The sequence below is a fragment of the Spea bombifrons genome, chromosome 3 (genome assembly GCF_027358695.1).
Source record: "Spea bombifrons isolate aSpeBom1 chromosome 3, aSpeBom1.2.pri, whole genome shotgun sequence".
Taxonomy (NCBI): Eukaryota; Metazoa; Chordata; class Amphibia; order Anura; family Pelobatidae; genus Spea; species Spea bombifrons.
Genome location: NC_071089.1, coordinates 32,548,316 through 32,562,500, shown reverse-complemented (window position 1 = coordinate 32,562,500; position 14,185 = coordinate 32,548,316).

The following is a 14,185-nucleotide window of genomic DNA, read 5'->3' as shown; positions in this document are numbered from 1 at the left end:
AATAAATGTACTTTGAACTACCTTATTATTGGGGCATTTGGTTGTGCTCGTAATTTGGTCTTAAGGTTGCCGGCCTTGCAATGTACCAGAGACAACAGAAATCTCCATGAGGTTAGATGCACATAGCAAAATGTGTTATTTTCTGAGACCCAACTAATGCTAATTACAGTTACCTGGTTGTTATTACCACAGCAGCTCTTCGGCAATCCTGTTGTGTGCTACATGTTGTAAATTTGAGGGATTGAAGTAACAGTAAAACGAAAGTTACAAAAATCCAAGCACTCCAAGCTCACCAACCGCAGGTTACTGTTTGAATGAGCAAAATGATTATTTGCTCATGATTTATAACACTTGATAGTTGTTGGGAATAAGTAAATAAAACCCTGACAACAATTCAACAATGTTCACACCAACTGTAAATACTCATTGATTCTGCTAATCTCCTTACACACCAGCAAAAATCTGTTCTTTGTTGCATGCCTTTCAAATATTTCAAACAGCCGAAGAAGGACACCTTTGTTTCAGGAGTTTTATTTAGATGTGGGGATTTGACACAACTTTTTATGTGACTTTGAGACCCATTGATAGCGATTCCTTTACATTAGGCATTTAGAAGAATAAGAATATATTTAAACACTTAATCACATTTTCTGCTTATATACCTATATAGGACTATAGAATACTGTAATAGAATAGAAATAGATTTTTTCTGTTTTATTTAACAAGCAGCTGCGGGGATCTGGATCTTAGTCGTCTCATAGTCAGACCTATTTTGCTCTGAAAAAACCTCGTCTTATAATCGAGCAAATACGGTATTTACAGTGCTACTTTAGCGTGCAGTCTACCGGTAATCTGCAGTCTACTGTGAAACTGTTGGGCATTCTGTCTAGCGCAAGTACCAGTAAGAAGTTCAGTATAACAGTATAACCCTGCTATAATGTTGTTAACAGATTTCTTTAAAAGTATAATCTGCACAGAAGAGAACGCAGTGGCAGTGATATGCAAGAAAAAACTAAACGTGACAGAAGTGAGGAATACAGACATGTACTTTGACGTAGTTGTAAAGGAGGCCAAACTTCACGTTCTGTTTGAAAAGTAAATGCATTTTTCCATTGTATGGATATAACCAAATTACACTTCAACCTGAGTTTATGACTTAAAGGGGCTAGAGATTTTGGTCTGGAAAAAAAGGCTCCGATGGTCGACATTTTTATGTGCAACGTCGTGACAAACACTCCTATACCAATCATTCGGCGTGAAACAGGTTCAGTGATTCACTCCGACGTATGGCCTGATATGAAAATCTAAATGCCATCGTTACAGTCATTTTACTGTGAACCATCAGGAAAATGATGTGGATCCAGTGACAGGAGTAAACACAAAAGCAATTGATGGTTGGATGCCAAAATATGCATTTTGAAGAAAATGAGAGGGGTTCCCAATGAGCACCTTGACCACATTTGCTGTTCCCAATGAGCACCTTGACCACATTTGCACCTTGACCACAGTGCTAAGAAAGGATGCAGAAGATTTGTTTTTGGCATTTCTAAAGGACATACGGTGTGTATATCATTTAAAGGATTGAAAAGTTAATACATTTTATTCGTATGGCATAAAACTAATAGAAATGATAAAATTAAATCTAAAGCAATATTGTTCATTTTTTATGCAGAAGTTCAGGTGGACCGCACGCTAATGTAGAAAAGTTCAGGTAGACTGCATGCTAATGTAGCACCAGGTTGTAGGAGAAGATGTCCTATCACTTACAAGACAGATATGATCTGTTTGAGAGGATTTGGTCCAGGTGGATATACTATCAGTCTTTGGAAAGTATAGAGGTTGGCCAACCCTGATGAGTGTATAAGGTCTGTGGGACAAAAAAGTTGGTGAAGTTGGAGACGAAAGCCTAGCGAGGCGGTGGCATGAGATCCATCTTCTTTTCTATTTTATGTCAGCAAGACTGATGAACGTCTGTGGGTTCACTGGGATTTTCCTTTTACTTTGGTATGGTGGCATGTGGCATTTTATTTACGTTCTATTTTTGTTTCTCTTTATGTATTTCTTGGTACAAGCAACCAATTTATTGAAATTAGATATTGATATTGCTTGCCTTGTATGTTCTTATCAATATAAACATTATGCATCTCTTTACTTTACAATCTCATCAGACAGAAGAATATATCTATTTGAAATGCTTTTGTTCGGAATAGTCGACAAATACTCTTCGATGTGCACACGTACAACGCTGGGCTGACCAGTTAATGTTATTATCATTATTATCATCTTTTATTTATTTATTTGCGGATGGTACAAACCTCCCTAGTGCTCTTCTTCTGTGCCATGAAACTATGAAGGCTATGTTGGCCCTTTAAACTCCACAATAAACAATATTGTGGCTGTTCTCTGTGCCATTCTGCCCTCATATATATATACTCCAAAATTTGACAATTTTTTAAGGATGAAAACCCTTGTTAAAGTCCTAATGAGACAGAAAATGGCAAAATATACAGGGTATGATTCGGGGTTGTCTCTTTGAACAAACCATACATTTGATGAAGCCAGAGGGCTAAGATAACTGACCTATCCTGTATGGCGCTTCTATTCTTTCCATAGTTACTGTTGCTATGGCCTAAAAATGTTCATAGTAGTAGATCTGCAAAACGCAGCTGTGCCAGTGAAAAGTTCTAAAGAGGAACTTAATTTTTGCCACTTCGTCTATTTTTAACGGCAGCTTTTACGTGTTGTAAGATAATCAATATAGGTGTCACCTTTCACAAAAATGAATGTCCTTGACTGTTCTATTCTTTCAGAAACATTTATGTTTAGAACTTGCATTCTGCTTAGGCAGCCTATTAAGATATGATCTTACTGCTTTGCAGTAAACAATGTAAAAGCTCGGTCTTTTCTGAAATAAAGAAAGTTTATTGTTTTCAAGTGGGTGCTTTAATCATCCAGAGAGAAAGAGAAGAACAGTTTCCTATATGTAATTAATAGATGAACTGAAAACCTATATAGCACTAATATTTACATCCGTCCAGTAAACCTTTATAGCCTATAACTTTACTTAAACTGTGAAGTTAACCTTTGAGACATTTTCTTATATTTTTGTAATATATATTATCTCATATCTGTACAATATATGCCTTTCCCTTATGGTATGTTGATTATATCATTGAAAAGAATGTAAGATTGCGAGCAGGGCTCTCTCCACCTAATGTATCGGTTTGTCTTAGTCTGTCAATTCTTGTCTTGTCATATCCCTTGAATTTATGTATTGTATTAAGCGCTGCGTAAACTGTTGGCGCTATATAAATAAAAGAATACCTGGGGACTCTACGCCTATCTTGCACACTGGGCCACATACTCACCGATACAGACGCTCCAAATTGGGTCCTGCAGTTGTGTGAACATAAAAATATAATGTACTTCATTTAGTGCGCGCTAGCCTTAGAGTGCCAAGGCCACCAAGCCATCCTCACTCCAGCCCTAAACAGGACCAGCAGAGCTGTGGTATATCATGGTTGGGGGCTGCCATAGGCCTTAGCCAAGACAGTGTGATCAGTTACCCCTCATCTCCTTTATAGCCTCCATTATAACTGGAGCGCACCATTATATGACATTATATCCCTGCATTCTGTCTCAGAAGGACACATTGTACCATGTAAGAATACTATGGAGTGAAACCGGCCTATTGAGCAGTGGCACCCTGGCTACACTGATTACCTAAAAGACGATTTGCCTCACCATAACTTTGGCCCCAGACCTAGGCCTACTCAGTCTAGGCTAGAATACACAATTGGAGTGGAGTAGAATGTCATACATGGTTCAGGAAAAATGCATGCTTGGAAAGAGAGAATCAGACTGTATTAGGTCACAACTCCTATCATGAATGATCCCTCTACGGCTTTGGGTCAAAACACTCTAAAGTGAGTTAGTTTTTAAAAAATATTTTTCTCACTTGAATAAAACATTTCAGAAAAGAAGCAAGATGTGTCAATACCCGTTTTGTTCAGTGAACATACATAGTTTTGTTGTCAAGCCATTTTCGGTAAACAATGGGCTGAAGATAAATATAAAATCAGTAGTTGAATAGTAATCCTTTGCAAAGGACAAAAAAATTGAGACAACGTGTTTCTACAATTATAAACTCATTTTTCCATTACAAACCTGCAATATGTTTTGGGGCATATGCTAAGAGAGTAGAAGGCAGAAGAGCATATAAAGGTTTACATTTGTAGCTGGATATTTTAGCTTATGCCCACTAGGCCTAGACTAAGAGGTCAACATTACCAGGGGTCATTGGAGGGATACAGCTCAGTAGGCTTTATGGGATTTGTAGCCAGCCAACTTACACTGCAGACGGCCACTTGTTTCTGTCCTTCTGAAACTAACACATTCTCTATCATTATATTGAGAAAATACATATTTATTTCTAGAGGCTGCAATAAGAAATTGTGTTGAAGAATTTATTAATTCAGTAAAGATGGACATAAAGGATTTAATGAACCATGACACCTTCCACCAGTATAGGTATACCCAAAAACGTATATATTACTGTTAAGAATAGGTAATAACGCTATAGTTCCTGAAAAGCAACACATAATTATTTGATATCTCAATATTGTGTTCTGCAATGCTACCGTACATGGTTCCTATATAGCATGTATTTTTAATCTGTAATTTAACACCTTATTGCGGACCGCCATGTGAGTTGTATTAAAAACCCTACATAGGAACTGTATAGATACAGTATTATGTAGCAAAATATAGCAGAATACACTATTTTAAGTAAATCTTTGGAGTACGGACAATATTTCACTTTATAATGTAGCATTGTGTCTATTGTTGTATCAAATGTGGTTAATGGATTGCCTTGAAAGATGTGTTTGGAATATAAAAAGACATTATTTCAACGATTCATCAAGGATTTTCAAAGTTCTCTTTTACAGATTATTATAACTGTTTTTTGCCAGAGTATAAAAATAATGTATCATTTCCTTACAATATAATGTTTATATACAGCTATACTTTTGAAGGATATATAGTTATAAAGTGATTACGCTCATGTTCAGAGACATGTCTGCATGTTCTAATCCTCATAATTCAAGTATTTTGTCACAAAAATAATAAACATGGTGACATGTAGAAAGCTATTTTTATCTGTTATCTTTAAAGTTGATCTGTAAATTTCACAATACTACATTTTAGAGGTCAGTACACTAAATGAAACCAATAGATAGTGTTTACAGATTAGTATAATCTGTATTTTTGCATAAGAAATAGAAACCTCCTTTCTTTGCTTATACCAGATAAAATACTAGTAAATGCATTAATAATCACTAGTCATACCATCTGTCTTCACAAAAAAGCAATAGTTTAGGGCGTTTTACACAGATACCTATTTAGTTACTGTAGAAAATAACCAATTGGCTCTTCTTTATGACACTTTTATATATACTCCAACCTTCCTTTATGGAATTCAAGTTGGTTAAATAAATAAACTATTTAAAAAACCTTATTTAAAAAAAAAATAATGTGCAACCTCTTCTAGCTTGTTATCACTCAGTTTACCACTAGAGGGAGTAATGATTCAGGGAAAGTTGGCAGTTGTTAACCATTCAGTGGGATCTTTACTAAATAGTTTGTGAACAGTGGTAACACTGCAAAAAGCATTACTTTTGAGAATTACATTGGGAAAATGCATAACTTAAAAGCAAAACTTGATGACACAATATACAATAGAGATGGAGGCAGCTATTCTTGATGAAAGATGAATTTGTGAAACACACACACACAGCATATTACTAATCCAAAATCAATATAATAGTTATATGGTCAGTGCTAAAACCTGAAATGACTATGCAAAGCACTTAAAATGTAAACGTTGTGTTGTTACAAATACAATATACATTATTAAGAATAAAGATAGGTAGATGACATTTTGGAATAATGCAACCAAATATAATATACAGAATTGAACTAGTAACGTGATATTTTAAACATAAAACTTATATTTTCCTTATTTAAGGACATTGGAGAAGGAAGTCATATAATGTACATGCACATAATAAAAGGACCTTTATATATACACTGTTCTGCAAATTAAGCCCTAAAATTAGCATGCATTTATGTATGTGTATGCATACATATAAAATAGGGTATAATCTAACTCCTGGTTTTCTCTGGCCTGAAAGGATATGTAAATCTATGTCTTTTTATATTCGGGACCTTGTAAACATGTGTCCCCATGAAGCCAATCATTCATAAGGGGAAAAACACCAGGTAGCCTAGCGTTGAACATTTCCAGGTATGTCATCCTGAGGAACTCAACTATGTATTAGACTTATGTTCAATGACTAATGTATATACCAGGTTGGCAGGCTAAATTTATTTCATTAATCTACATATATGGTTGGATGAGTTCGGTGTGGAATGACTTGACAGGACGCACATAGTTAAAATAAGTAAAGACTTTAACATAAATTAAAAAAGTAGTATCTTAGAAAAATACTTTAAAGCTCCCGTGGAGAGGACCGGATTCATGCCATGCTGTAGCAGCGACAGCTTGACTCTCACGAGATTCCTTCGCCTCCACTTCCTCAATGGGCATATTCAGCACAACGCGTTTCACCAATCAGCTTCCTCGGGTGCATAATCTCTCCTCCGCCAGTCTTCTCATTTATAGCACCATTAACCCCTTCTATACCAATCACTTGATCACTTAAGTCCATAAACCCCTTCCGTACTAAACCACTCAATTAACATAAAGATACTTTTGATAAATAAAACGAATAAAGTGCTAGTGTCCTCTATGGGGTTATCACATAAGAAATAGCAACAAATACATAATTTAAAAAATGTACCGTATTTGCTCGATTATAAGACGAGGTTTTTTTCAGAGCAAATGCTCTGAAAAATACCCCTCGTCTTCTAATCGGGGTCGTCTTCTAATCAGACCTCAAATAGAGGTCTGATTAGGAGACTAAGATCCAGATCCCTTGCACCGCTGCAGGAGACCTGGATCCTCCTGTCTCACCACCCCCCCATCATACACACACTTACCGGTGCTTCCTGCTGTGTTGCCGGGGCAGCAGGTTGACGTCTACGCGATCCGCGTAGACAAGGTCCGCTGCAGCCGGAAGGAGGTGTGGCTAGCAGCGGGGGTTGTCTGCGTCCGTCGCGTATACTTTCCCCGACTGTCAGAGATCAGAGCTCCCCGCACCGGTGCGGGGAACTCTGATCTCTGACAGCCGGGGAAAGTATACGCGACGGACGCATACAAACCCCCGCTGCCAACTCCACCCCCTTCCGGCTGCAGCGGAAGGCGACGTCAACCCGCTGCCCCGGCTGGAAGCACCGGTATGAGAGGGGTGAGAGAGGGGTGAGAGAGAGAGAGTGAGTGTGTGTGTTAGTGTTAGTTAAATGGGGGTATAGGGTGTGTGTGTTAGTGTGTGTTAAATGGGGGCATAGGGCATTTCTGGAGTGGCGTTAAGGGGGCATTTAATAGAGCACTCTGCCTCCTGAAATGCCTTATACCTCCCTATAATGGCACTCTGCCCCATAATATGCCTTTTAACCCCCTAAATGCCAGAGTGGCATATAGGGGTATAAGGCATTTCTGGAGGCAGAGTGCTCTATACAATGCCTTTTAACTCCCTTAATGCCACTCTGCCTCCTGAAATGCCTTATACCTCCCTATATGCCACTCTGCCCCATAATATGCATTTTAACCCCCTAAATGCCAGAATGGGATATAGGGGTATAAGGCATTTCTGGAGGCAGAGTGGCACATAGGGGGTCAAAAGGCATACCATGGGGCACAGTGGCATATAGAGGGTTAAAAGGCATATCATGGGGCACAGTGCCATATTGGAGTGGCAAGCCTGGGGGCAGATGTGCGTAACTGGGGGACAGGTTGGAAAATACAAGAAATAAAAACAAAAAAAATATTTTTCTCAATCATAGGTTTTATTAAAAAAAATAGTTTACATGAATTAACATTTACTGGTAAAACTTTTTTCCTTTGGGGTCGTCTTATATTCAGGCTTTTTCTTTTTTTCCTAAGTTAATATTCAGATTTTGGGGGGTCGTCTTATAATCAGGGTCGTCTTATAATCGAGCAAATACGGTATATACTAAATAATATTAACCCCATTTAAATAATTTCATTTAATAATAAACAAAGGGCTGAAAGTTTTATTGCAATATACTACATTTAAGATTGATGATCTGCCTCAGCCTCTAAAACAAACTTTTCACAAATCTTAATTTTCACAACAAAATAAGAGCATAAACATAACAGTTTGTAATATATAACATAATTGAATAGTTAAGGTGCTAGTGACTACTATAGGCTTATTGTACAAATAATGACATAAATGTATGCTGATAAAGTACTGCATAACATACAAAAGGCTGGTAATTATAGCGGAGTACTGATTTTGCAATGGTTAACTTAAAGTGCAAACTGCTTCAACGTCCACCTGAAATGCACATAGCCTCCATATACATAGCAGCATGAAACTTTACAGATCAAGTTATCATAATTCATAATAAAATACTTAATCAAAAGAAATGTACTTACTCAAAAAAGGGTGGGGATTGATATATGATTATATCAATTGCATTCTACATAGTATTAACAAACATTGTTACATACAAAACTTATACCATCATAGCTCACAGATAAACACATCATAGCTCTACAGATAAACACATCTATCTAATACAGCAATGATAACTAACTCAAAAATAATAATGCATAGTCAAATTTATTCTGGGATGACATTCTTGCAGAAATAGGGGAGAAGTGGAAAAGGCAGTATCAGAATTCAAAAGATCATAAGAAATGAAACAAATTAAAGTCCTGGTTGAGTCCAGATGGATGTAATGTTTTAACTGTAGACCCACCGCATCTCCTCCTGACCTATCTTCAAATACAATCACCCCCCCCCTCCAGTTTCTGTTGACAACATGGATTCCCATAAAACTCAGGTCTCTAGAATTGCATTGATGGTAACTGCCACTGTAGTCCACACTTACATCTCAACATATAAATGATATTTTTAGTGTGACAGGTGATAATTGTTTTTATAGGGAATTCATTATTGGTTCTAAATGATTTGACCAGCAATTCTTGTTTATTATATTGTAAGATGGTACTAATGCAGGCTGGGCTTGTGTCACATCTATAGAAACCCTTTCCCCAATTTAGGAAGGGTTTTGGTATTTTATTGATGGCTCTTACACTACATAGACTGCTGTTTATATTTTTAGCTCCCCTGAATACTATCCGTGGATCACGTGGCAAAATTATATATAACTCTTTGTCTTCAAACAATAAATGCCAATATTTAGAGATAAATCTTTTTACGTGAATACATCTTTTATAATTTTGGCACTTAATTCCAATCAGAGATTTTGACTGTTAGGTTCTATGAATATATGCTAATTGTGATCATGTATTAAGTACATTTTCTGTGAATATACTCTGTGTAACGGAAGCACTATTAGGTGTAAAAAAAAATGTTAAATAAAGATATCAGTCTGCCAGCAAATCCTTTTTGTCTGGTCCATTTATTTAGTGGCCTGTGAGTAATCTGCGAACACAGTACAGCAGTAAGATATAATTCAGTAAAAAAAAAAGTGAAAATTGAAAGATTTGGTTACACAACAATGCTGTTATCTACAGTTACAATCAGAGGAGGACCCTGAGGACATGCGGTAAGGTAATACAGTAGGATTCCTTAAAGTGTACATACATGAATGTTGCCATGGCAACAGCTGTAGACTACTACTGGGTGAATGAATGTTTCCTTGGTGAAAGCCCTTAGCGTTAGAAACTCAGGGAACCCGGACAGTTTCCAAAAATACATCAGTTTGAGAAGCAGGCAAAAGATGCTGAAAATGAATCTTACATATTCTTCCGTAAAAAAAGGTAACACCATATTTCTGTCACCTCCTTTTATTCTTCTAACAAGATAAGATAATGGCAATCTGGTCTCTAATTAAATTAATATGATTTTGTTTTAATAATGATTTAAACCTATCCAGCCCCCCAAAAAAACAAAAATGTGTCCAGCCTTTAGCCATTTGCTTTGGCCTATTTAATTTACCATGCACCGCATGCCCTGCGTTCACTACAGATATATGCTGCGCATATATTGTTTAAAGTAAGGCAGAAGTAACAATTTGATTTGATGGTGTGCAGAATGAGTGAGAATGATGGTTAAAGAACAAATTATGTAAAGTCAGTGGGAGAATCTGTGCCTGGCTTAGTTTCTATCGTTGTGATTACTTGTGATATTTGTAATTCCATTACATTTTATTTTTAGTCTACCTACCTTATGAATTAGATTTTTGTAATTTGTCATAAAACTATATATATTTATATATATATATATATATATATATATATACACAAATATATTTAATAATTAAAAAAAAAAAACATTTATTACTTCAAGTGTAGCATGATTATGTGTTATAGACTGCGATAAGTTCCAAGTGCAAGCAACAGGTAATTATAAAATTAAATATACTGAGCCAATTTTTGGCACTCTTATTAAATGTTAAGGTGTCTGTTCTACACAGAAGGCACGGCTTGCTAAATGGAAATTAATAAAGTAGTTATTTTTGTCTTCGCTTGTGGTTACATTGTGTTAATGCGGTCACTCTGGTCATAATCTGCGAGCACATAAATGCATATATTCCAGCATTCCATGATTATATAGTGAAATTAATATCTCAAATAATATACATATATAGCTGTTATTAGTTACTCTTGCATGCAAATATTGGTACTTGTTTGTTTTATCACCTCCACCGCTGCTTGTTCTTTTGATTAAAATTACATTTCTCTGGGGAAAAATAGAATACAGTGGCTGAATAAAGAGTTATGTATACAGCCTCATCTTGGTTGCCCTAGCATGATGGGAGTAGGAGTCTACCGTTGCAGTTCTACAGAAGCCAGTAATAGCTTCCCTTATAATACCCCTAACAGTGAGTTATTTAAAGTCTTGGTATTGAACTTACTGAGTCATTTTCTCCTCAATTAAATATTTTTTATTTTTTTTAATTTGAAATATGCCCTGTGTTGTTAAATTGCGCAGCTGGTGCTTTTGTTTGAGAAGCAGTTTTGAAATCTCGGTGTAACCAGATGAACAGAGTTTTAAAGCGTTATGCTGTGGAACCCTCCTGCGTTGCTATGTGCGTAGTACAAAGGAATCTGATCTGGTTAGGCGAACTAGAGCGTTTGTTATACGCTGCTGTGCAGAACCTTTAACCCTTCAAGCGCCACACAAGGTCATAGAACACAAAGCATATACAGAACCCGTAGAAGCCTAACTAGAGTATCCGGCTGTAAGGGTGTATGTGCTGAACCACACAGGCTTGCTTTCTTGGGTCATTCATTTAGGTGAACATGTCTAAATTAAAATAGCTCATAAAGACAATTTACATTTCAGATGCATTTTTTTTGGGGGGGGGGTCTTCACCTGGATAAAGCTACTGATAACAAACATGAATGTCTGAAAATTTAATTTAACTGCACCCATGCTTAGTTTGAATGGCACTGCAGAAATTTAGTGTCATTACAGTGCCAAGATTACTAGGATGCAGGACCATTTATGTGCAATAAAACATTGAATGTAATGGCAGATAACAACCATTTGGCCTATCTTGTCTGCCCATTTTTTGTTAGGCTCGGGATGACCATATGCCTATCCCATACATGTTTAAGTTCCATTACTGTATTATGTGAGACGATCCATTCAAAAGATTCAGAGTACTTTGTTATAATTAAGTCATTGATGATTATGAATATTTAAGGTCCATTGTAATACTGCCTTGGCAGGCATTACTTTGTGTAGACTCACTGTTGGTAATTAATCCATATATTGTTGGCTTGTTCGATGTAATGAAGTATTAGCAGGAAAGGTTGGTGTTATAATGATAGAAGGTTTCAACCATCATTAATATTATAAGTTGCATTTATACTAGGCAGAATGTCAATCACAGATGTGTACAGTACTTTAGTTCAAACTGTTGTTAGACAAATGCATAGTGAGAACAGTGTAAATGGCACTGGGGGTCATGTCAATGGGGGGGTGATTATATTTTTTGAATTCATATTGTTTGATCTGGAGTCATTGGGTCATGGGTTACTGAGCTCTCCAGTTCAGCCACCTCTTAATTAATTTGCATTCTTTTGGAACAAATGGCCTGAAGCACCAACTGTATGACACCAAGCTTTACATGTACAAGGACAAAACAATACAATGGGATGAGGTTTCCTTTTGTTTTTGTAACTGCCACAGCAAGCTAGCCATTCCCAGATACTAACTGACCTCCAGTACCGGACAGATCAGTGAGGCCAATATAGCCACCAACTGAAAGCCTCCAGAGTTCCCAAAATGTCACACTCTATACCTACGTTTGCCTATTAGCGATTTATAATATTTGATGTAATTCTTTCATTTATGAAATCCCCTGTTTTATTATAGGGCGAGTGAGGGATTTGACTGCATTGTGTAACCCTCTTACTTGAAATGCAGCCATCCATAGGATTTTATTTCATTTTTATTTTCTCTTTATACACTTGGTATAGAGGAAAGAACATTGAAAAACGTTATGGCACTGAAAGCAACTACTAGTGCTGTCACATACAGTAGATACATTCACAAAAGGACCAGATTCCCTTTTTAAACAAAAATAAATACACAAAGCTATGCAGATGAGCTTAAACACAGGTATATCTTTAATGGACTTCAAGGAGTTAAGTATTTTTTTAACCTTAATTACTAAGTAACAATATAGTTGCCATTTATTTCTGTTGTTATGTAACATATGTAAAAAGTTATTGTTCCTTTTTGATAATATTTTAGCCTCAGATTTGGTATTAAATAAAAATCACTGTGCAATCATAAACAATATTTTTTTGTAACATAACAGGGAAAGCTAATTACTTCAAAATAGAAAAATATAGGTGTTAAGTGTTTTTCACTTGATTAATTACATATTTGTGCTTGAGGAAGAAAGCTTTCAGCATAACTAAATTAATTTATTGAAAATGCATATATTGTGTGCTTTTTTGTCAATTAATGTAATTGATTTTGATATACATCATTTATCTATTCACCATATGAAAGGTGACGTTGTCTGCAGCCTGTGGCTCAGCCAGCATGAGTTAATTAATTTTCTTAAACTTAAGTATTTTTTGCCTTTTCCTCACCACAATCTTACAAAAGCTGCCTGAACTGATCAACAACACTGACCAATTTAACAATAAGCAAGAGAGTGGTAGATATGGAACAGCCTTGCAGCAGAAGTGGTAGAAGTAACACAGCAGAACATGTTAAGGATGCAAAGGGCATGTGTGCTCCTGGGTTCTGACGTAGTGACAGTTGGTGTCAAATTCTATGTTTCTGTTTTCTATAATGGGGAGAAATAATCCTGATTCAGAGAACAATAAATCTTTCCCCATGATAAATGCCCAACATACACGGCTTATTTTAATCTGTAAATTTAATAGGGAAAGTCCCACAGAAAAGAATATATCTTCAGTATAAAATACAATGTTGTATACAGTAATGTAGGTTAGCATTCAGAAAAACCTTATCTATTTTTGCTCCTTATTTTGCTTCTTTAAGGCAACGCTAATGAAGTGGATTCCTTTATAGTGTGTTTGGCTGGGTGATTTAAACTGAGTCATTCTATTGTTTACCACAGGCAGTGTGGTAGGGATGATGTCAGGTTGGTTGTCCAGTGGAGAAGGCTGATACTAGTATGTCCTGTCACTTTAAGATTCGACAAAGCTTAATCCCTGTAGATGCACGAGAGATCCATCAGTCAATCAAGATCCTGGTCTAATTAGCACAGAAAAATGTGTTTTTTTTAGAAAAAAAAATGTTTTATTTTTTTTTAATACACTTTCATACTAAATAATAGATTATATAGATAAATATGGTTTAAAAAGAAAGCCCTAGTTGTGCTGAAAGAAATAAATAATTTGAGTAAGTACACTAAGTGAGAAAGAGGGGAATTACGGTTGAACAAGGAAATAGCCGGAATGTTGAAAATGCTGTCGTCCACAAGTGTAAAAATGCCTTCCTCCTGCAGGGGTTAATGCTTGATTTCGTCTTTACTTTTCAATTTATATAACTTTTTTCCAGGGCTGAACAAATTA